At 26.3% G+C, this 24,917-nt stretch overlaps 1 protein-coding gene and 1 non-coding gene across 5 annotated transcripts in view; both read right to left on the bottom strand.

The window, feature by feature from the left end:
* The window catches only part of LOC145249678 (dexamethasone-induced Ras-related protein 1-like), a 1,077,461-nt gene that overhangs the window by 286,833 nt on the left and 765,711 nt on the right, over positions 1 to 24,917 (bottom strand). The window lies entirely within an intron of this gene.
* LOC145249851 (U2 spliceosomal RNA) lies at positions 23,319 to 23,521 on the bottom strand. The gene has a single exon (XR_013863580.1). It is a non-coding gene; the product is annotated as a U2 spliceosomal RNA (small nuclear RNA).

Here is a 24,917-nt window from a genome sequence, read left to right as displayed (position 1 = left end):
TTCCATATTTTTTCGGTAAAAAGAGACAAACGAAATATGAGGAGGGGCCTACAGAATGCTTAATATTTGTGCAATAATATTTTCAAATCGGTTTTTATCTGGAGATAAAATAGCTGACAAGAGCCATGTTTATATTAAAACTTAATATTTAAAAACAAAATTAAGCACCATTAATTAAACATCTATGATTTGACTGAACGTTTTGAAATAATTGAATTTTAATCGTTTTAATCTTTTAAAAATTAATGTTTACGAAATTTATTTTCCTTGGCAATTCAAAACGCTATTTAAAAAACATAATAATATTAAATTTATATCATTTTTTAATTGCAACCACAAGGTAATCTCTTGTTCATTTAAATTTTAAAAACTAAATATTTTTTACTTATTTGAACTCTTATGTTTCATAAAAAATAGAAATTTCGTTAGATTTAAATAAATTTTGTTCCAATTTTGAACAAATAAATAGGAGGGGCACGTACTAAAAAATATTTCCTCTCGTATATCTTACGGAAATTTTATATGTATGTTCATTCTAAAATGGATAAGCATCGAAAATTTTACGAAAATCTGACCATTAGTTGATTTTTGCTGGATTTATTAAACACGGGTATGCTTTCACGTTCAAAATGCTTACCACAAGGGAACGTTATCTTAAAGCGTCGATTATGTAAACATGATTTTCGTCTCGCAATTTCATTATTATTGTACGATGAAAAAAAAAATTAAGTATTACTGGTTTATTTTGCCCTTCTTTTAAATGGTACAAAATTAATCTCCTCATCCGGTCTGCTCATTGTTGGTGCATAGCAGCTTACAAGTGTAACCCGAGTTTCAAGTTCCAATTCAAGGGTCAAAGTCATAATGCGGTCCGATAGACCTTTGGGAAGAGATTTCAGTGATTTGGCTAGTTCTGATTTTACGGCAAATCCAACACCAGAGAGGCGAGACTCATCAGGCCCTCTACCTTTGGAGAAAAAGACATAGCCACCCTTTTCCTCCTTAAATTGAGAGACACCAGCAAGGCGTGTTTCACTGAGTGCAGCAATATCGATCTTATATTTCTTATTCTTGTAGTTATGGCAGGTTAAAACTAACTTAGTATGAAGTGAAGTAGTCGAAAAACACTCGCATCTTTATTCCACAATTTTTTGCTAGACGGCAGGAAACTTGCTCATTGAGTAAAGAAAACGAGTCAAAAAGAAATAAATTAAAAAAAATCCTTGTGTTTAATCTAATATATATATAAATCCACATGTCTGTTTGTCTGTTTGTCTGTCTGTCTGTTTGCCACAATATTTTAAAACTCTTTCCCCTTCAAAACTAAAAGTCGGGAAGCGACGCTTGGGGCCTCAAATGATTGGGGTGTTTTTACGGACCATTCTTTTATGGGTTTTTAGTTTGTTAAAATTGTTTTTAAGAGGTTAAAATGTGTCAAAATTGAAAAAATCATTGTACATTTGTACATTCATCTTGATTTATTTTTTTATTTTCAATCAGTTCATATGCGTGTCAAGTTGGTATAAACGTCATCAGCTTTGAATGCTACAGTTTTGCTTTCGGTTTCAATTCTAGCTGCTGGTACCAAAACACTTTTCTTTACTTTTGAAATCAAACGCCATAATAATATATATGAAATCTGGACAAATTCAAATATCATATTTAAGCATATTTTACGACTGGGTGAATCAGGCTGCGCCCCTCCCCCCGCCCACTAGTCAGTCGTATATATCTATACGGAATTGCTGCGTAAGTGCGTACTGGCAGCTTTGCCGGCGTTGATCGGTCGTAAAATACGCTGAAATATGATATTTGAATTCATACAGATTTAATAATTATTATTATAGCGCAAATTTTCTATTGATTCTTATATTATACCCAATATAGATAGTAATAATTTCAAAAGTTTAAAAAAAAATGACTTCGGTGCCATCAGCTGGAATCAAAACCAAAACATTTGGTGGTCTACCATTAGTCGTTATTTACTGCTTCAATCTGCGGTGTTACCGTCTGCGCTAGATGGATAATGAACGCAAACAATTAAGCCAATCTAAGCTCAAAATGTATATACTCATGCCAGAACTAGTCGATTTACTCTTAACAAGGTTAACATTTTTTCAACTTGACCCCTTGACATTTATTTTCAAGCTAAAAGCAGATCAGTATCCCCAGAACTAAATACCCTATATATTAAGAGAGTGATTTAGTAGAGATCTTTCGCACATACACAGGCGAAGTAGCATATAATAATTAAATACCTACATACACTAGTGGTTCATCCTTTCGTGAATCGACCATTAACCGCGTGAAATAACGTTGAATTTAAACATTCTATTTTTAATTTTTTTTTACGTCAGTCACAGTAATATAATGGTTATACGATGATCTATGCATAAGAGCTAAATTGACCGACTTAATTCAACTGAAAATGCTCAACGATAAGAAACGAGTTTCATAATTATTTACTCTAATAATTAAATACCATTCGGCTACCATTAACCGCGTGAAATAACGTTATATTTACACATTCTTTTTTTAAAAGATTTTACGTCGGTCACAGTGATCTAATATATATATAACATGCGGACTGCTAGAACCTTTTTATTCTAAATTGTCCGCAGTTATACACAATGTAGTAACTTTGCATAAAAGAATTAAGTCTAAATGAAACCAATCATCTAATAAATAAATCATCTAATAAATAAATCATCTAATAAATAAATCATCTAATAAATAAATCATCTAATAAATAAATCATCTAATAAATAAATCATCTGATAAATAAATCATCTGATAAATAAATCATCTGATAAATAAATCATCTAATAAATAAATCATCTGATAAATAAATCATCTGATAAATAAATCATCTAATAAATAAATCATCTAATAAATAAATCATCTAATAAATAAATCATCTAATAAATAAATCATCTGATAAATAAATCATCTAATAAATAAATCATCTAATAAATAAATCATCTAATAAATAAATCATCTAATAAATAAATCATCTAATAAATAAATCATCTAATAAATAAATCATCTAATAAATAAATCATCTGATAAATAAATCATCTAATAAATAAATCATCTAATAAATAAATCATCTAATAAATAAATCATCTGATAAATAAATCATCTGATAAATAAATCATCTGATAAATAAATCATCTAATAAATAAATCATCTAATAAATAAATCATCTAATAAATAAATCATCTAATAAATAAATCATCTGATAAATAAATCATCTAATAAATAAATCATCTAATAAATAAATCATCTAATAAATAAATCATCTAATAAATTAATCATCTAATAAATAAATCATCTAATAAATAAATCATCTGATAAATAAATCATCTAATAAATAAATCATCTAATAAATAAATCATCTAATAAATAAATCATCTGATAAATAAATCATCTAATAAATAAATCATCTGATAAATAAATCATCTAATAAATAAATCATCTAATAAATAAATCATCTAATAAATAAATCATCTAATAAATAAATCATCTAATAAATAAATCATCTAATAAATAAATCATCTAATAAATAAATCATCTAATAAATAAATCATCTAATAAATAAATCATCTGATAAATAAATCATCTAATAAATAAATCATCTGATAAATAAATCATCTAATAAATAAATCATCTGATAAATAAATCATCTAATAAATAAATCATCTAATAAATAAATCATCTAATAAATAAATCATCTGATAAATAAATCATCTGATAAATAAATCATCTAATAAATAAATCATCTGATAAATAAATCATCTAATAAATAAATCATCTAATAAATAAATCATCTAATAAATAAATCATCTAATAAATAAATCATCTGATAAATAAATCATCTGATAAATAAATCATCTAATAAATAAATCATCTAATAAATAAATCATCTAATAAATAAATCATCTAATAAATAAATCATCTAATAAATAAATCATCTAATAAATAAATCATCTGATAAATAAATCATCTAATAAATAAATCATCTAATAAATAAATCATCTAATAAATAAATCATCTGATAAATAAATCATCTGATAAATAAATCATCTAATAAATAAATCATCTAATAAATAAATCATCTAATAAATAAATCATCTAATAAATAAATCATCTGATAAATAAATCATCTAATAAATAAATCATCTAATAAATAAATCATCTAATAAATAAATCATCTAATAAATAAATCATCTAATAAATAAATCATCTAATAAATAAATCATCTAATAAATAAATCATCTGATAAATAAATCATCTAATAAATAAATCATCTAATAAATAAATCATCTAATAAATAAATCATCTAATAAATAAATCATCTAATAAATAAATCATCTGATAAATAAATCATCTGATAAATAAATCATCTGATAAATAAATCATCTAATAAATAAATCATCTAATAAATAAATCATCTAATAAATAAATCATCTAATAAATAAATCATCTAATAAATAAATCATCTAATAAATAAATCATCTAATAAATAAATCATCTAATAAATAAATCATCTAATAAACATCTAATAAATAAATCATCTAATAAATAAATCATCTAATAAATAAATCATCTGATAAATAAATCATCTAATAAATAAATCATCTAATAAATAAATCATCTAATAAATAAATCATCTAATAAATAAATCATCTGATAAATAAATCATCTGATAAATAAATCATCTAATAAATAAATCATCTAATAAATAAATCATCTAATAAATAAATCATCTAATAAATAAATCATCTGATAAATAAATCATCTAATAAATAAATCATCTGATAAATAAATCATCTAATAAATAAATCATCTAATAAATAAATCATCTAATAAATAAATCATCTAATAAATAAATCATCTAATAAATAAATCATCTAATAAATAAATCATCTAATAAATAACCATAAAAATGAACCCATATTTTTTTTCAAAGAAATATGCAAATTGGTTAACCTTCATGAAGTCGCTCGTGTATCCATGACTGAGTATATTAAAAAGTTCGTTTTCATAATTTTTAAAAAGAGAAGTAGACGTTTAATATCAATGTTAGGGCGAGATGAATTCAACTGCATAGTTTATATATATATATATATATATATATATATATATATATATATATATATATATATATATATACATATATATATATATATATATATATATATATATATATATATATATAAAGCGAGAGAGGGAGGGAAGAAAAAGAGAGAGAGAATGTTTGACGTTGAGACCCAGGTTTTTTAAAACTCATTTTAGCAAAAATACATAAATAATTAGGCAAAGAAAAGCCAGACGTATCGTTTATCAATGTTTACGCATCACTATCTGGTTTCCACCATGTACCTTTTTTTCTTGTCTATTCGAATCTTCCATTAGATAATCCCAGATCCAATGCTCTCTATTGACATAAAGGTCAGCCATTGAAGCGATAATATTTCATATAAAATTCTCCTTATTTTAATCGAGCAGTTTTCATCGCGAACGACATTGGAAACAGCGACACAAACAATAGCAGCAGTTATGGCTGCGTTTGGCCTTGCATTCACTTAAGATGTCATTTTTGTCACTTTCATTAACTAGTTCACTGTTCCTCATAACGGCTATTTTCAATGCAATGGCGATTCAGAAATGTTACATGTGTCTGCAAACGCAGCTGTTTCGTTTTGTGACTTGATAAGAAGAAACACTTTGGAATATATAGAATATAATTAGCTCTCTTATGTATTCAAATTATTTCACTAGCTGAATGTGCATAAAGCACACACTTGTTTACCTTTTATTTGTTTCTTCGTCGTTTTATTTGGGGGGGGGCTATCATCAACTTATCTATACAATAAACTTTGTGTGACTTGCTACAATAATCCCATGTGCTAATTCATTTTCACGCGGAAGGAAAGGGTGAACTTAATCTTGATCTTGATAATAACTGATAATAACTAAAAAAGATAATAATTATTTTTATTCTATGAATAAAAAAGAGAAAGCTTAAATTCAATTCGATTCAAGTGAAGACTATTTTCATTTTACTTTTAATATACACAACAAAAATATTTTCTAGTAAGAACTCGTCATATTTTTTATGATTAAACAGAGATTAATCTATGGTACATATAAACTTAATTTTCAAATGTCACATTATGACAATGAAAGAGAGGAAAAGAGAGCAATAGCTTATATTTAAGTAAAATGTATGCGCATACTTTTCGGTATGTGTTCTTTAATTTAATCGGTGTATTTGTTTTTTTTATTGAAAGTTTTATCGTCATTAGTTGCTTTGATTTTTACAGTAATATTGACGTCGCGTGTGACTTGTTATTGATAAAAAATAATGTAATTTTACCGTGGTTAACAACATCAGTTAGCCGATCTAGTAAAAATATTTGCATATCGTAGACAGAGTTTAATATTACGGAGGAGATTACACAGGTCTCTCAAAATAGTTCATTTATCAAGCTATATTTCATGTTATACTGTAAAAAAGGTCTCTAAGATGGAAAATATTAACTTCCTGAAATATAAGTTTTGATAATCCAACTCCAAACGTTAAAGTTCCATTTAAAATTATCACATCATTATACCCAAATGAAAAGCTTTAAAAAACTAAAACATCAGGCATTTAGTTACTTAATCTTATTTTGAATATTGATAAGTTCATGATAGCAACTTAAGAGTAGAGGATGACAACTGTTGTACTAACCTGAAAATAAGGTTAGCGTTATCATGTTAGCAGTTTGTGTTATTGTTAGAACTTTTATAAGGTGGTAAGAAATATCAATTACTGATTACAATAATAAATAATCGATCCGATGACTGCATTAGAAACAAAGCAAAGGAAAAACTAAGGTAAACAATCTGGACAAAAAAAATGAGACGGTTAATTGCAACAATAAATACAACAAACCACAAATGGCCAAAAAATGGTAGATAAAACAAGTTGTTTTTTTAACGAATTAAAATTTATCAACACCATTTATTCTTGAGCAGCTTTTTTCCAGAAAGATAAAAACCTGTACGAAATAATATGAAAAGCAGAATAATAGAAAACGTTTTCTACTAATTTTTATATAATTATACATTTTGAATTTTCAAAAAAATTTAACAAAATAAAAAAACAATTCACCGTCATTTTTGTCTTGATGAGTAACACATTTATTTTTTTGAAAAAGGTTTTTAACCCAATTAATATTTTTTTCTAAATAAGATTTAGGATGATTTGCTATAAGAATATGTAAAAATATAACATAACGTAAGTGAATTTCATAGAATTCCATCTTTTATCTCAGTCTAAACATTTTGTATGACGAAGTTAACAAATCCAAAATTTAATGATAGTTTCAAAGAAACTACGATAACTTTTGCATCAATGAATAAAATCATTAAGTCCTGAAAATGTCCATGTATTTTTAACGTTTGTTTTGACGAATAAGTGAAGAATCAACTTTGTATGGATTTAATTTCATTTTCATAAGCGATACATGTTTGTACCTAAATAACACCCGAAGTTAAGATAATGCTGGCTAGTACCAGATGGGTGACCCTTTTGGCTTTGTCAAAAATAAGTCAGTGCAAAAAAGGGGGGGATAAAAACTGTTTGTAAATACGAACAACTATTTGTGGGCCTCTATGGTTTACCATAGAAAGGGAAATATCACGTAACGAAAAACTGCCGAAACAAACGATCGTAGTTTTAGCAAAACGCGCAGTTACTTATATAACTTTCTTCTTTTTTGGTATTGATTTTTCATAGCATTTTTTTTTTGCATTGGTTCTTCATAGCATTTTTTTTTTGGTATTGGTTCTTCATAGCATTTTATTTTAGTATTGATTCTTCATAGAATTTTTTTTGTATTGATTCTTCATAGCATTTTTTTGGTATTGATTCTTCATAGCATTTTTTTGGTATTGATTCTTCATAGCATTTTTATTTGGTATTGATTCTTCATAGCATTTTTTGGTATTGATTCTTCATAGCTTTTTTTTTGTATTGATTCTTCATAACATTTTTTTTTGGTATTGATTCTTCATAGCATTTTTTATTTGGTATTGATTCTTCATAGCCTTTTTTTGGTATTGATTCTTCATAGCATGTTTTGGTATTGATTCTTCAAAGCATTTTTTTTTGGTATTGTTTCTTAATAGCATTTTTTTGTATTGATTCTTCAAAGGATTTTTCTTGGTATTGATTCTTCATAGCATTTTTACTTTTTGGTATTGATTCTTCATAGCATTGTTTTTTTTTGTATTGATTCTTCATAACATTTTTTTGGTATTGATTCTTCATAGCAATTTTTTTGTATTAATTCTTTATAGCATTTTTTTGTATTGATTCTTCATAGCATTTTTTTGGTATTGATTCTTCATAGCTATTTTTTGGTATTGATTCTTCATAGCATTTTTATTTGGTATTGATTCTTCATAGCATTTTTTGATATTGATTCTTCATAGCTTTTTTTTGTATTGATTCTTCATAACATTGTTTTTAGGTTTTGACTCTTCACAGATTTTTTTTGTTGGTATTGGTTCTTCATAGCGCTTTTTTGGAATTGGTTCTTCATAGCATTTTTTCTTTTTGGTATTGATTCTTCATAGCATTTTTTTTGGTATTTATTCTTCAAAGCATTTTTTTGGTATTGATTCTTCATAGCATTTTTTTTGGAATTGATTCTTCATAGTATTTTTTCTTTTTGGTATTGATTCTTCATAGCATTTTTCTTTTTTGTATTGATTCTTCATAGCATTTTTTCTTTTTGGTATTGGTTCTTCATAGCATTTTTTTGTATTGGTTCTCCATCGCATTTTTTTGGTATTGATTCTTCATAGCATTTTTTCTTTTGGGTATTGGTTCTTCATAGCATTTTTTTTGTATTGGTTCTCCATCGCATTTTTTTGGTATTGATTCTTCATAGCATTTTTCTTTTTGGTATTGATTTTTCATAGAATTGTTTTCTTTTTGGCATTTTTTCTTTTTGGTATTGGTTCTTCATAGCATTTTTTTTGTATTGGTTCTCCATCGCATTTTTTTTGGTATTGATTCTTCATACCATTTTTTCTTTTTGGTATTGATTCTTCATAGAATTGTTTTCTTTTTGGTATTGATTCTTCATAGCATTTTTGTTTTTGGTATTGCTTCGTCATACCATTTTTTCTTTTTGGTATTGATTCTTCATAGCATTGTTTTCTTTTTGGTATTGATTCTGCATAGCATTTTTTCTTTTTGGTATTGCTTCTTCATAGTATTTTTGTTGTATTGATTCTTCATAGCATTTTTTCTTTTTGATATTGATTCTTCATAGCATTGTTTTTTTGGTATTGGTTATTCATAGCATTTTTTTGTATTGATTCTTCATAGTATTTTTTTATGTGGGTATTGATTCTTTATAGCATTTTTTCCTTTTTGGTATTGATTCTTCATACCATTTTTTCTTTTTTGTAATGATTCTTCATACCATTTTTTCTTTTTGGTATTGATACTTCATACCATTCTTTCTTTTTAATAATGATTCTTCATAGCATTTTTTCTTTTTGGTATTGATTCTTCATAGCATTTTTTCTTTTTGGTATTGATTCTTCATAGCATTTTTTTTGTATTGATTCTTCATAGCATTTTTTTTGTATTGATTCTTCATAGCATTTTTGTTGGTATTGATTCTTCATAGCATTTTATTTTGGTATTGATTCGTCATAGCCTTTTTTTGGTATTGATTCTTCATTGCATTTTTTTGGTATTGATTCTTAAAAGTATTTTTTTGGTATTGATTCTTCATAGCATTTTTTTTTTGGTATTGATTCTTCATAGCATTTTTTTGGTATTAATTCTTCATAGCATTTTTTTTGGTATTGATTCTTCAAAGTATTTTTTTGGTATTGATCCTTCATAGCTTTTTTTGTATTGATTCTTCATAGCATTTTTTTGGGTATTGATTCTTCATAGCATTTTGTTTTGGTATTGATTCTTCATAGCATTTTTTGTATTGATTGTTCATAGCATTTTTTTGATATTGATTCTTCATAGCATTTTTTTTGTATTGATTCTTCAAAGCATTTTGTTTTAGGTATTGATTCTTCATAGCATTGTTTTTTTGTATTGATTCTTCATAGCATTTTATTTTTGGTATTGATTCTTCATAGCATTGTTTTTTTGTATTGATTTTTCATAACATTTTTTTGGTATTAGTTCTTCATAGCAATTTTTTTGTATTAATTCTTTATAGCATTTTTTTGTATTGATTCTTCATAGCATTTTTTTGGTATTGATTCTCCATAGCATTTTTTTGGTATTGATTCTTCATAGCATTTTTATTTGGTATTGATTCTTCATAGCATTTGTTGGTATTGATTCTTCATAGCTTTTTTTTTGTATTGATTCTTCATAACATTTTTTTTAGTATTGATTCTTCATAGCATTTTTTATTTGGTATTGATTCTTCATAGCCTTTTTTTGGTATTGATTCTTCATAGCATTTTTTGGTATTGATTCTTCAAAGCATTTTGTTTTTGGTATTGTTTCTTAATAGCATTTTTTTGTATTGATTCTTCAAAGGATTTTTCTTGGTATTGATTCTTCATAGCATTTTTACTTTTTGGTATTGATTCTTCATAGCATTGTTTTTTTTGTATTGATTCTTCATAACATTTTTTTGGTATTGATTCTTCATTGCAATTTTTTTGTATTAATTCTTTATAGCATTTTTTTGTATTGATTCTTCATAGCATTTTTTTGGTATTGATTCTTCATAGCTATTTTTTGGTATTGATTCTTCATAGCATTTTTATTTGGTATTGATTCTTCATAGCATTTTTTGATATTGATTCTTCATAGCTTTTTTTTGTATTGATTCTTCATAACATTGTTTTTAGGTTTTGACTCTTCACAGAATTTTTTTGTTGGTATTGGTTCTTCATAGCGCTTTTTTGGAATTGGTTCTTCATAGCATTTTTTCTTTTTGGTATTGATTCTTCATAGCATTTTTTTTGGTATTTATTCTTCAAAGCATTTTTTTGGTATTGATTCTTCATAGCATTTTTTTTGGAATTGATTCTTCATAGTATTTTTTCTTTTTGGTATTGATTCTTCATAGCATTTTTCTTTTTTGTATTGATTCTTCATAGCATTTTTTCTTTTTGGTATTGGTTCTTCATAGCATTTTTTTGTATTGGTTCTCCATCGCATTTTTTTGGTATTGATTCTTCATAGCATTTTTTCTTTTGGGTATTGGTTCTTCATAGCATTTTTTTTGTATTGGTTCTCCATCGCATTTTTTTGGTATTGATTCTTCATAGCATTTTTCTTTTTGGTATTGATTTTTCATAGAATTGTTTTCTTTTTGGCATTTTTTCTTTTTGGTATTGGTTCTTCATAGCATTTTTTTTGTATTGGTTCTCCATCGCATTTTTTTGGTATTGATTCTTCATACCATTTTTTCTTTTTGGTATTGATTCTTCATAGAATTGTTTTCTTTTTGGTATTGATTCTTCATAGCATTTTTGTTTTTGGTATTGCTTCGTCATACCATTTTTTCTTTTTGGTATTGATTCTTCATAGCATTGTTTTCTTTTTGGTATTGATTCTGCATAGCATTTTTTCTTTTTGGTATTGCTTCTTCATAGTATTTTTGTTGTATTGATTCTTCATAGCATTTTTTCTTTTTGATATTGATTCTTCATAGCATTGTTTTTTTGGTATTGGTTATTCATAGCATTTTTTTGTATTGATTCTTCATAGCATTTTTTTATGTGGGTATTGATTCTTTATAGCATTTTTTCCTTTTTGGTATTGATTCTTCATACCATTTTTTCTTTTTTGTAATGATTCTTCATACCATTTTTTTCTTTTTGGTATTGATACTTCATACCATTCTTTCTTTTTGGTAATGATTCTTCATAGCATTTTTTCTTTTTGGTATTGATTCTTCATAGCATTTTTTCTTTTTGGTATTGATTCTTCATAGCATTTTTTCTCTTTGGTATTGGTTCTTCATAGCATGTTTTTTTGCATTGATTATTCATAGCATTTTTTTGTGTTGATTCTTCATAGCATTTTTTTGGTATTGATTCTTCATAGCATTTTTTTTGCATTGGTTAGTCATTGCATTTTTTTGGGAAATGATGCTTTATATAATTTTTTTTTGGTATTGATTCTTCATAGCATTGTTTTTTGTTTTGATTCTTTATTGTATTAGTTTTTTTGTTATTAATTCTTCATAGCATTTTTTCTTTTTGGTATTGATTCTTCATAGCAATTTTTTAGGTATTGATTTTTCATAGCATTTTTTTGGTATTCATTCATCATAGCAATTTTTTGGTATTGATCCTTCATAGCTTTTTTTTGCTATTGATTCTTCAAAGCATTTTTATTGGTATTGATTCTTCATAGCATTTTTTCTTTTTGGTTTTGATTCTTCATTGCAATGTTTTAGGTATTGAGTCTTCATAGCATTTTTTCTTTTTGGTATAGATTCTTCAAAGCTTTTTTTTGGTATTGATTCTTCATAGCATTTTTCCTTTTTGGTATAGATTCTTCATAGAAATTTTGTTGTGTATTGATTCTTTATAGCATTTTTTCTTTTTGGTAATGATTCTTAAAAGTATTTTTTGGTATTGATTCTTCATAGCATTTTTTCTTTTTGGTATTGATTCTTTATAACCATTTTTTTGGTATTGATTCTTCATAGCATTTTTTGGTATTGATTCTTCATAGCATTTGTTTTTTTGGGTGTTGATTCTTCATAGCCTTTTTTTGGTATTGATTCTTCATCGCAGTTTTTTGGTATTGATTCTTCATAGCATTTTTTTTGGTATCGATACTTCATAGCATTTTTTTTTGGTATTGATTCTTCATAGAATTTTTTTTTTGGTAATGATTCTTAATAGCATTTTTTTTTGGTATTGATTCTTCATAGCATTGTTTGGTATTGATTCTTCATAGCATTTTTTTTGTATTGAGTCCTCATAGCATTTTTTTGGTATTGATTCTTCATAGCTTTTTTTTTGGTATTGATTCTTCATAGCATTTTATTTTGGTATATTCTTCATAGCCTTTTTTTTGGTATTGATTCTTCATAGCATTTTTTTTGGTATTGATTCTTCAAAGCATTTTTTGGTATTGATTCTTCATTGCATTTTTTTGTATTGATTCTTCATAGCATTTTTTTTGTATTGATTCTTTATAGATTTTTTTGGGTATTGATTCTTCATAGCATTTTTTTGTATTGATTGTTCATAGCATTTTTTTGTATTGATTCTTCATAGAATTTTTTTGTATTGATTCTTCAAAGTATTTTGTTTTGTGTATTGATTCTTCATAGCATTGTTTTTTTGTATTGATTCTTCATAGCATTTTATTTTTTGTATTGATTCTTCATAGCATTGTGTTTTTGTATTGATTCTTCATAGCATTTTTTTGTATTGATTCTTCATTGCAATTTTATTTGTATTGATTCTTTATAGTATTTTTTTGTATTGATTCTTCATAGCATTTTTTTGGTATTGATTCTTCATAGCATTTTTATTGGTATTGATAATTCATAGCATTTTTATTTGGTATTGATTCTTCATAGCATTTTTTTGGTATTGATTCTTCATAGCTTCTTTTGGTATTGATTTTTTATAACATTTATTTTGGTATTGATTCTTTATAGCATTTTTTTTTTAGTATTGATTCTTCATTGCATTTTTTTGTATTGATTCTTCATAGTATTTTTTTTACTTTTTGGTATTGATTCCCCAGAGAATTTTTTTCTTTTGGGTATTGGTTCTTCATAGCATTTTTTTCTTTTTGGTATTGATGCTTCATAGCATATTTTCTTTTGGTATTGATTCTTCATAGCGTTTTTTTTGTATTGCTTATTCATAGCATTTTTTTGTATTGATTCTTCATAGCATTTGTTATTTTGAGTGTTTATATTTCATAGCGTTTTTTTGGTATTGATTCTTCACAGAATTTTTTTTTGGTATTGGTTCTTCATAGCGTTTTTTTTTGGAATTGGTTCTTCATAACATTTTTTCTTTTCGGTATTGATTCTTCACAGCTTTTTTTCTTTTTGGTATTGATTATTCATAGCATTTTTTGTGTTGATTCTTCATAGCATTTTTTTTGGTATTAATTCTTCATGGCATTTTTTTTGGCATTGGTTAGTCATAGCATTTTTTTGTATTGATGCTTCATATCATTTTTTGTTTGGTATTGATTCTTTGATAGCATTTTTTTGGTATTGGTTCTTCATTGTATTAGTTTTTTTGTTATTGATTCTTCATAGCATTTTTTCTTATTCGTATTGATTCTTCATAGCAATCTTTTTGATATTGATTCTTCATAGCATTTGTTATGTATTGATTAAAGCATTTTTATTGGTATTGATTCTTCATAACATTTTTTCTTTTTGGTATAGATTTTTCATAGAAATTTTTTTGTGTATTGATTCTTCATAGCATTTTTTCTTTTTGGTAATGATTCTCCACAGCATTTTTTTGGTATTGATTCTTCATAGCATTTTTTCTTATTGGTATTGATTCTTCATAACAATTTTTTGGTATTGATTCTTCATAGCATTTTTCTTTTCGGTATTGATTGTTTAAAGCATTTTTTTGGTATTGATTCTTCATTGCATTTTTTGGTATTGATTCTTCATAGCATTTGTTTTTTTGGGTGTTGATTCTTCATGGCCTTTTTTGGTATTGATTCTTCATCGCAGTTTTTTGGTATTGATTCTTCAAAGCATTTTTTGGTATCGATTCATCAGAACATTTTCTTTTTGTATTGATTCTTCACAGCATTTTTTTGGTATTGATTCTTCAGAACATTTTCTTTTTGTATTGATTCTTCATAGCATTTTTTTTACTTTTTGGTATTTATTCTCCATAGAATGTTTTTCTTTTTGGTATTGGTTCTTCATAGCATTTTTTTTCTTTTTGGTATTGATGCTTCATAGCATTTTTCTTTTGGTAATGATTCTTCACAGCATTTTTTTGTATTGGTTATTTATAGCATTTTTTGTATTGATTCTTCATAGCATTTGGTTTTTTGGGGTGTTGATTCTTCATAGCGTGTTTTTTGGGGAATTGATTCTTCACAGAATTTTTTTTGTGGTATTGGTTCTTTATAGCGTTTTTTGGTATTGGTTCTTTATAGCATTTTTCCCTTTTGGTATTTATTCTTCATAGCATTTTTTTCTTTTTGGTATTTATTCTTCATAGCATTTTACTTTTTGGTATTGATACTTCATAGAATTTTTTTTAGTTTTTTATTGGTTCTTTATACCATTTTTTCTTTTCGTTATTGATCCTTCATAGCATTTTTTCGTTTTGGTATTGGTTCTTCATAGCATTTTTTTGTATTGGTGTTTCATCGCATTTTTTGGTATTGATTCTTCATAGCATTTTCCTTTTTAGTATTGATTCTTCATAGCATCTTTTATTACTTTTTGGTATTGATTCTTTATAGCATTTTTTCTGTTTTGTATTGGTTCTTCATAGCATTTTTTTGTATTGATTTTTTATAGCATTTTTTCTTGTTGGTATAGATTCTTCATAGCATTATTTTCTTTTTGGTATTGATTCTTCATACCATTTTTTCTTTTGGGTATTGATTCTTCATAGCATTTTTTGTATTGGTTCTTCATCGCTTTTTTTTGGTATTGATTCTTCATAGCATTTTTTCTTTTTGGTATTGGTTCTTCATAGCTTTTTTTTCTTTTTGGTATTGATTCTTCATAGCAGTTTATTTGGCATTGGTTATTCATAGCAATTTTTTTGTATTGATTCTTCATAGCATTTGTTTTTTGTATTTATTCTTCAAAGCATTTTTGGGTATTGATTCTTCATAGCATTTTTTCTTTTTGGTATTTATTCTTCAAAGCATTTTTTTTCGTATTGATTCTTCATAGCATTTTTCCTTTTTGGTATTGATTCTTCATAGCAATTTTTTTGGTATTGATTCTTCATAGCATATTTTCTTGTTGGTATTGATTCTTCAAAGCATTTTTGTTGGTATTGATTCTTCATAGCAGTTTTTTTGTATTGATTCTTCATAGCATTTTTTGTTTGGTATTTATTCTTCAAAGCATTTTTTTGTATTGATTCTTCATAGCATGTTTTCTTTTTGGTATTTATTCTTCAAAGCATTTTTTTGTATTGATTCTTCATAGCATGTTTTCTTTTTGGTATTGATTCTCCATAGCATATTTTCTTTTTGGTATTGATTCTTCATAGCATGTTTTCTTTTTGGTATTTATTCTTCAAAGCATTTTTTGTATTGATTCTTCATAGCATGTTTTCTTTTTGGTATTTATTCTCCATAGCATATTTTCTTTTTGGTATTGATTCTTCATAGAATGTTTTCTCTTTTTGATATTGATTCTTCATAGCATTTTTTTGGTATTGATTCTTCATAGCATTTTTTTCTTTTAGGTATAGATTCTTCATAGCATTTTTTTTTTGTATTGGTTCTTCATAGCATTTTTTTCTTTTTGGTATTGATTCTTCATAGCATTTTTTCTTTTTGGTATTGATTATTCATAGCATTTTTTGTGTAGATTCTTCATAGCATTTTTTTTGGTATTAATTCTTCATGGCATTTTATTTGGCATTGGTTAGTCATAGCATTTTTTTGTATTGATGCTTAATATCATTTTGTTTTGGTATTGATTCTTCATAGCATTTTTTGTATTGGTTCTCCATTGTATCAGTTTTTTTGTGATTGATTCTTCATAGCATTTTTTCTGTTTGGTATTGATTCTTCATAGCCATCTTTTTGATATTGATTCTTCATAGCATTTGTTTTTTAGTATTGATTCTTCAAATCATTTTTATTGGTATTGATTCTTCATAGCATTTTTCCTTTTTGGTATAGATTCTTCATAGAAATTTTTTTGTGTATTGATTCTTCATAGCATTTTTTCTTTTTGGTAATGATTCTTCACAGCATTTTTTTGGTATTGATTCTTCATAGCATTTTTTCTTATTGGTATTGATTCTTCATAACAATTTTTTGGTATTGATTCTTCATAGCATTTTTCTTTTTTGTATTGATTGTTCAAAGCATTTTTTTTGGTATTGATTCTTCATAGCATTTTTTGGTATTGATTCTTCAAAGCATTTTTTGGTATCGATTCTTCATAGAATTTGTTTTGGTATTGATTATTCATAGCATTTTTTTGGTACTGATTCTTCATAGCATTTCTTTGGTATTTAACCATTCATAGCATTGTTTTAGGTATTGATTCTTCATAACATTTTTTTGGTATTGATTCTTGATAGCATTTTTTTTTATTTTTATTGCATTTTTTTGCATTGTTTCTTCATAGCATTTTTTTACTTTTTGGTATTTATTCTCCATAGAATGTTTTTCTTTGTGGTATTGGTTCTTCATAGCATTTTTTTCTTTTTGGTATTGATTCTTCATAGCATTTTTCTTTTGGTAATGATTCTTCACAGCATTTCTTTTGTATTGGTTATTCATAGCATTTTTGGTATTGATTCTTCATAGCATTTGTTTTTTTTGGTGTGGATTCTTCATAGCATTTTTTTGGGGTATTGATTCTTGACAGAATTTTTTTGTGGTATTGGTTCTTCATAGCGTTTTTTTGGTATTGGTTCTTTATAGCATTTTTCCCTTTTGGTATTGATTCTTCATAGCATTTTTTTGGTATTTCTTTTTTTAAGCATTTTTTTGGTATTGATTCTTCATAGCATTTTTTTCTTTTTGGTATTTATTCTTCATAGCATTTTTCTTTTTGGTATTGACTCTTCATAGCATTTTTTTTTACTTTTTGGTATTGATTCTTCATAGAATTTTTTTATTTTTTTATTGGTTCTTTATACCATTTTTTCTTTTCGTTATTGATCCTTCATAGAATTTTTTCGTTTTGGTATTGGTTCTTCATAGCATTTTTTTTGTATTGGTTCTTCATCGCATTTTTTTGGTATTGATTCTTCATAGCATTTTCCTTTTTGGTATTGATTCTTCATACCATCTTGTTTACTTTTTGGTATTGATTCTTTATAGCATTTTTTCTGTTTGGCATTGGTTCTTCATAGCATTTTTTTTCTTTTTGGTATAGATTGTTCATAGCATTTTTTTGGTATTGGTTATTCATAGAATTTTTTGGTATTGATTCTGCATAGCATTTTTCTTTTTTGTATTGCTTCTTCATAGCATTTTTTTGTATTGATTCTTCATAGCATTTTTTCTTGTGGGTATAGATTCTTCATAGCATTATTTTTTTGGTATTGGTTATTCATAGCATTTTTTTTCGTATTGATACTTCATAGTATTTTTTCTTTTTGGTATTGATTCTTTATAGCATTTTTTTCTTTTTAGTATTGATTCTTCATACCATTTTGTTCATTTTGGTATTGATTCTTCATAGCATTTTTTTGTATTGGTTCTTCATCGCATTTTTTTGGTATTGGTTCTTCATAACATTTTTTTTGGCATTGGTTATTAATAGCATTTTTTTGTATTGATTCTTTATAGCATTTTTTTTTGGTATTGATTCTTCATGGCATTTTTTTTGGTATTGGTTATTCATAGCATTTTTTTGTATTGATTCTTCATAGCATTTTTTTCTTTTTGGTATTGATTCTTTATAGCAATTTTTTAGGTATTGATTCTTCATTGCATTTTTTTGGTATTCATTCTGCATAGCAATTTTTTTTATATTGATTCTTCATAGCATTTGTTTTTTGGTATTGATTCTTCAAAGCATTTTTTGGTATTGATTCTTTATAGCATTTTTTTTTTTTGTATTGATGCTTCATAGCAATTGTTTTGTATTGATTCTTCATAGCATTTTTTCTTTTTGGTATTTATTCTTCAAAGCATTTTTTTGGTATTGATTCTTCATAGTATTTTTCCTTTTTGGTATTGATTCTTCATAGCAATTTTTTTGGTATTGATTCTTTATAGCATTTTTTCTTGTTGGTATTGATTCTTCAAAGCATTTTTTTGGTATTGATTCTTCATAGCATTTTTTTTGGTATTGATTCTTCATAGCATTTTTTGTTTGGTATTGATTCTCCATAGCATATTTACTTTTTGGTATTGATTCTTCATAGCATGTTTTCTCTGTTTGGTATTGATTCTTCGTAGCATTTTTTTTTTGGTATTGATTCTTCATAGCATTTTTTTCTTTTTGGTATTTATTCTTCAAAGCATTTTTTTGTATTGGTTCTTCATAGCATTTTGTTCTTTTTGGTATTTATTCTTCATAGCAAGTTTTCTGTTTGGTATTGATTCTTTATAGCATTTTTTCTTGTTGGTATTGATTCTTCAAAGCATTTTTTTGGTATTGATTCTTCATAGCATTTTTTTTGGTATTCATTCTTCATAGCATTTTTTGTTTGGTATTGATTCTCCATAGCATATTTTCTTTTTGGTATTGATTCTTCATAGCATGTTTTCTCTGTTTGGTATTGATTCTTCATAGCATTTTTTTTTTGGTATTGATTCTTCATAGCATTTTTTCTTTTTGGTATTGATTCTTCATAGCATGTTTTTTCTTTTTGGTATTGATTCTTCATAGCATGTTTTTTCTCTTTGGTATTGATTCTTCATAGCTGTTTTTCTTTTTTGTATTGATTCTTCATAGCATTTTTACTTTTTGGTATTGATGCTTCATAGCAATTTTTTTCTTTTTGTATTGGTTCTTCATAGCATTTTTTTTCTTTTTGGTATTGATTCTTCATAGCATCTTTTCTTTATGGTATTGATTCTTCATAGCATCTTTTCTTTATTGTATTGATTCTTCATAGCATTTCGTATTTAATAGTATAATAGCAACATTGGGCCCACTAAAAATATTAATTTTTTTTTTCAAAAGTAATGTTTTTCGTATAAATAATGAAAATATGTTGATATATATTTTTTGATAATCTGAAATGATAATTACTAGCGTGACCTGTGGAAATTTCACAGCAGCATTTTTCATATGTAATGCCATGCTATGAGCCATGCTGTGAGCGTTCTGTTCAGCATGAATGAAGGCACAATCATATTATTCTACTTTTTTATCAAAACTGTATCTTTGATATATTTCATGTGCTGATTATTTTATTACAAACACACCGGTCAATTAGCTCACATTTTACTATTTTTCATAATTATTGAATATGTTACTATGTCCGACAATAATTTTTCATAATTTCAACCCACATTATTGCCACTCCCTTTACTAAAATAGTAAAGTTGATATATTGTATCGGCTGATTATTTTATAAAAAAAACACACACAACTATCAATTAACTCACATTTAAACATTTTTCGTAATTCTTGAATATGGTACTAATTTTGACAATAATTTTTCATCATTTAAACTCACCATATCGAACACCTTACTAAAAAAATAATTTTGATATATTGTCTAGGCTGATTATTTCATTTCAAATACACACATCAATTAACTCACATTTCATCATTTTTCGTAATTCTTGGATATGTTACTAATTTCGACAATGTTTTTTTATAATTTAAACAAATGTTGTCGCCCAACCTTACTAAAATAATAACTTTGATACGTTTGCTGGGCTGATTATTTCATTACAAACACACTAATCAATTAACTTCCATTTCATCATTTTTCATAATTCTTGGGTATGTTACTAATTTCGACAATCATTTTTTATAATTTATACCCATATTATCGCCCCATCCTTAATAAAATAAAAAACTTTCAAATATTGTCTGGGCTTATTATTTTATTACAAACACACTAATGCATGACATCACATTTAATCATTTTTCATAATTCTTGAATATGTTAATTATTTCGACAATCATTTTTCATAATTTTAACCCACATTTTCGCCCTTCCCTCTTTACTAACTAATAACTTTGATATATTTTCTAGGTTGATTATTTCCTTACAAACAGATCAATCAACTAATATTTCATCAGTTTTTCGTAATTCTTGGATATGTTACTGATTTCGACAATATTTTTTTTACAATTTAAGCCCTCCTTATCTCCTTCCTTTTACTTATATAATAACGTTGTATATATTGTCTAGGCTGATTATTTTATTATAAACACACCAATCAATTAAATCAAATTTCGTCATTTTTCGTAATTCTGGGATATGTTACTAATTTCGACAATAATTTTTTTATAATTTAAACCATCCTCGTCGCCCTCTCTTTGCTAAAAATACTTTGATATATTGCCTGGACTGGTTATTTCATAAAAAAAACACAATTATCAATTTACTCACACTTCATCATTTTTCTTAATTCTTGGATATGGTACTCATGTCGACAATTATTTTTAATATTTTAACTGACATTATCACCCCCCACTACTAAAATAATAACTATGATTATTATCTGGGATGATTATTTCATTTCAAACACACCAATCAATTAACTCACATTTCGTCATTTTTCATACTTATTGGATATGTTAGTCATTTCGACAATCATTTTTCAGAATTTCAACCGACATCATTGCTCCACTTACTAAAATAATAACTTTGATATATTGTCTGGTCTGATTATTTAATTACAAACACACTAATACATTAAATAACATATTATCATTTTTCATAATTCTTGGATATGTTACTAATTTCGAAAATTATTTTTCATTTAAACCATCCTTATCGCCCTCTCTTACTAACATAATTACTTTAATATATTTCCTGGGCTGATTATTTTATTATAAATACACAATCGATTAACTCACATTTAATCTTTATTCATTACAATTATTACATTATCCTGGATATGTTACTAATTTCGACAATAATTTTTATAATTAAAAACCCACATTATTCCACTCCCTCCTACTTATATAATATATTTGATACATTATCTTGGCTTATTATATCATTACAAACACACCAATCAAGTAACTCACATTTCATCATTTTTCATAATTTTTGGATATGTTAATAATTTCGACAATAATTTTCATAACTTTAACCCACTATGTCGCTCCCCCTTACTTAAATAATAACTTTGATATATTGCCAGGGCTGATTATTTCATTACACACAAATCGATCAATTCAGGGTATTCTCATAGTATATATGTTTAACCTATCTTATCCAATCGCGGGTGACGCCGCATATTCTGCTAATATATATCGTTCATCTATCTCATTTGATCCCGGGCGACGCTGGTATTTTGCTACTATATGTTTTCCACCTATCTCATTCAATACTGGGCGACGCTTTCTGATAGTATATATTTGCACATCTCATTGAATCCCGAGACTGACTTCATGTCTGCCACCCCACTGTTGAAAATATACATTAAATAAAGTAATGTTTTAATCGTAAACTGTTTCAGTCATTTCCGGGACTGACTTTATATCCCAAACCAACTGCTAAAAATATACATGAAATAATGTAATGTCTAAATAATAAACTGTTTCAGACATTTCCGGGACCGACTTTATATCCTAAGCCCACTGCTAAAAATATACATAAAATAATGTAATGTCTAAATAGTAAACTGTTTTAGCCATTTCTGGAACTGACTTATAATCCCCACCCCGCTGTTGAAAATATACATGGCATAAAGTAATGTATAAATCGTGAACTTTTCAGCCATTTCCGGGACCGATTCTTATCTCCCATCCTACTGTTAAAAATATACATTAAATAAAGTAATGTCCAAAACGTGAATGGTTGCAGCCATTTCTGGAACCGGCTTCATATTTCCCACCCCAATGTTAACAATATACATTAAATAAAGTAATGTATCAGGCGTAAACGGTTTCACCCATTTTCATGACTGATTTAATATCTCCCACACCACTGTTAAAAATATACATGAAATAAAGTATGTTTAAATCGTAAACGGTTTGAGTAATTTCCGGGACTGGCTTCATATCCCGTAACCCACTGCTTAAAATATACTTGAATTAAAGTAGTGTTTAAATCATAAACTGTTTCAGCAGCATTTCGAAAGTAATACATAAAAACATTAACACGGCAACCATTGCTTCAATATGAATTTCTGGGTGTAGTATCAGTTTCAGCATTCGAGCGACTTAAATCTCCCCTTTTTTGGTCTTGGTTAATGGAGGAGAAATCCTTCATTACTGATACAATTTTAATTTTTGTTATTGACCAGAGTGGCCCTTTTGGGGAGCTGGTTTTCACCTAAATTTTTAACCGACCTCATGTCCAATTCCGACCGTGTAGGGAGGCAAGTAAACAAAAAAATAATCAGAACGGACATTTTCCAGGGCATTTTATAATTAATCAGAAGTGACATTTCCAGGGCATTTGTAATTAAATCAGAAATAACTTTTTCCAGTTACTTTTTTTTTAAATTAAAACTTTGTTATATTAAACATAGTACCTATTCACGATGCCTCCCCACGGGATAGATTTAGACACCAGGGTCGTTTTATAACGTGGAGAAAAATTGTCTTAGTCGTAAAGGATTTCTCTTCCACTGAGAGAAAAGAAATTGAAATATAGTACCCGAAGAACAGATACTACACTTTGATCTTAGCCAAAAAGCGAAGAAAGACAAATCATTTTTATTAGATTTGCCTCAACAGCGACATGTTTATATGGAATAATCCACTTTTCTTTTTTAGAGATGCACAGCATGATAACGGACGCGGCGATAAGCGTAATAATATAATGATGATGATTATTAACATATTCAACGAATTTCACACTTTCAAACACAATGGCTGAAAAATCAAACACATTTAAATTTCATATTTTTAACCTTAAAGTCTGATAAGTGCGCGGTTGTTGTTTTTTTTTTTTTTTTTTTTTTTTTATCTACAATCCTTACCCTCCCCATAATATAATATATTTTGTTCGGTTTCGACTGATTATTATATTTGTAAAGAGAAATAAAGAACAGGGGGTTGTAGGATATATATATATATATATATATATATATATATATATATATATATATATATATATATATATATATATATACACGAGCAAACAGTTAATAACACATGTTAAAAACACTTTGAAATGAGTTAAAAACATATTTAATCTGAAAAGGAAACACTAGATAAGTGGATAGTCCTTGATCCGCGGAGTTTCGAAGAAATACTTTTCTTCTCATCAGAGGGTAGGAATTAGCAAAATGCAGGATCGGATTTTGCATGCAAATGTATTTGATGAAACAACAAGTAAGTCAAAGATCTTACTTGAAAACAAAAAAAGTGAAGCAGAGGGAATATGGTGAAGAAAAAGGTGATTACACCTGAATGGATAGTCTGGTGGAAGATAAATAATCCAGTGATGGTAAAATCCAAGTATATAATTTCAAGAAAGTTAATTGAATTTCCATTTGCACAAGTAAAATCCAAAAATCCCGTAATTGGAAGAAGATGGTCTATAATAATCCAAAGGCAGAAATCCATGGAAAAATTCACAAAAATGTGTACAAGGAAAAAAGGAAAAAAATTCCAATAATATTAATAAAAGAAAAATAAGATATGCTTTTCATTCTACTGCCAAGATATAAATATTTATATCTCGGCAGTAGAATGAAACACATATCTTATTTTTCAGATTAAATATGTTTTTAACTCATTTCAAAGTGTTTTTTAACATGATTTATTAACTGTTTGCTCGTATTATAAGCTCCATCTCCTATTTGGTTTTATCGAGCTTTTACATCTGGCTGAGATAACTTCATAAATATTAATTCTGTAATATTTATAATATATTTAAATTTTACCATCTTGGATCATTTTGGTAAATGTAATTGTAATTTTTATGTAATTATATATATATATATATATATATATATATATATATATATATAAATATATATATATAAATATATATATATATATATATACGTAGATTTTTGTTGTTGATTTTTTAAACGATATTAAACGAGTGTTTTTTAGAAAATCGCCCATTTTGTATTTGGACGTTAACAAATACCA

The sequence above is a fragment of the Euprymna scolopes genome, chromosome 28 (assembly GCF_053919585.1).
Source record: "Euprymna scolopes isolate OS-2025 chromosome 28, ASM5391958v1, whole genome shotgun sequence".
NCBI lineage: Eukaryota > Metazoa > Mollusca > Cephalopoda > Sepiida > Sepiolidae > Euprymna > Euprymna scolopes.
The sequence above is the reverse complement of the archived record's forward strand: the minus strand, read 5'-3'. Positions and strand labels throughout refer to the sequence as shown.